Source organism: Aethalodelphis obliquidens, unplaced genomic scaffold (assembly GCF_003676395.1).
Source record: "Aethalodelphis obliquidens isolate GAN/ISIS:26980383/991018 unplaced genomic scaffold, ASM367639v1 scaffold4, whole genome shotgun sequence".
In the NCBI taxonomy this organism is placed as follows: Eukaryota; Metazoa; Chordata; class Mammalia; order Artiodactyla; family Delphinidae; genus Aethalodelphis; species Aethalodelphis obliquidens.
In genome coordinates, this window is record NW_020837948.1 from 52,291,287 (window position 1) to 52,293,051 (window position 1,765).

Consider the following 1,765-nt stretch of genomic DNA (forward strand, 5'->3'; position numbering starts at 1 on the left):
GCCGCTTGGGCACGATCCCGTGTCCCCTGCATCGGCAGGCGGACTCTCAACCACTGTGCCACCAGGGAAGCCCCATAAAGCTGTTATTTTATCTTGTCACACTTCCACAGCAACTAATGCCTCCATTTTTATAGCTAAAACACTAGGAGTAACTTCTAACCATTCCAAATGCTCCAGAATCAATTGTCAACATTGTTAAAACTCTTAGCCATTCTTCCCCAAAGCTAACTTCTTGCCCATACAGAACAAAGAAACAGCATCACCCTTGACCTAAGTCTCCTCATCAACTGATCTAATTTATGAAGATCAATCTTTCTTCTTAGTTGGCGGGCTCTGAGAGAAGTCAAATAATAATACTCTTCTGCCCCACCTGAGTGCTAAACTGAGATATAAAACAAGGAGTAAGACAAGCAGAGGCCCAAATACCATCTTTATTAGAAAGGCCAGGTTGGAGGACAAAGCTTAGTGCAGGAGCAAAATGGATTGTAACTGAACCCCTCCCCGCAGAAGACAGACATGGCAGCCTATCACAGCTGCACTAGGCTCTCAATAGGGAAGAGAGGCCTGCCCCAGAAGAAACAGGAGGAAATGTGTGCTCCATGGCAGGCTGGGTCCCAAAAAGGAAAAAAGGAAGAACTGAACATGCCTAAACTATTTTTTCTAAATTTACCACATGAAGAGAGATGTCACCTCATCTCACCTGGCATGGAATGAGTAGATTGGCAGAGAAATAAGGAGTTAAACTAATTTAACACCTTCTACTTGGAGGAAATACTAGGAAAAACTTGTTCTCCTTCCTGCCCCTGTTCCCCCCAACATTTTATGAACTACCAAACAGGATCTTCTGTGACAAAGTGTCTGTCGGTTTTCACATATCTCTAGTAACCCATGGATATGGGGTTGCAATTTATATTAAGAATACTTTAATCTTAACAACTATACCCCTTAGATTTCCTGGTGTTTTACTGGCTAGAAAATTATTTCCCATCAATTTTGCACTTTACATTTACTTTACATTCATCAAAAATTTTTCTAAACTCTTTAAAAATCAAAATTGTGTCTTATAACTAATCTGGAAACCAACAAATGTGTTCTGGTTAAGAAAGTTAACTTCTTTAAGTCTCAACTTAAATGGTAAAATGGGTCTAATAACAGCACCTACCACATAGGAGTTGTTTTGAAGATAAAAGAAATTATGCATGTGAAATCCTAAGCCTGACACTAAACAGTACTCAATATCTGTTAGATGTTCATGATGGTGGTGGTGGTGATAGTGATGATGATGATGTCAATGATTTTGCTCTTTCCAACATGATCTAACTCCAAATTATATCCTGACCCTTATGACATCTCTCCACCTCCAATGCTACTTATCTATGATCTCTCACCTATTCTATTGCAACAGTCCCCTCCTTGGATAGCCCGAGTCCTCTCTTGTCCCTCTGTGGTGGCCTACCATGGCAGACACAGTGATATTTTTAAGATGCAGATCAGATCTTGTCATTCTTTCACCTGAAGCCTCCAGTGGCTTCTCATCACACTCAGAATAAAACCCAAACTCCTTATCCTGGCCTACAGGTTGGACATGAGCTGATCCTGCCCACCTCTTGGACTTCACCTTCCTCTGTTTTCCAGCTGGCTCACTACACTTTAGCCATGGCAGCTTTCTTTTCCTCTAACTCCTCAAGCTGATTCTTGTTTGGGTACTGTTTTAGAAAATTCAGGGTCCAAGGTCAAAGGAAATTCTGTCTCCTTTCAGGCTCCA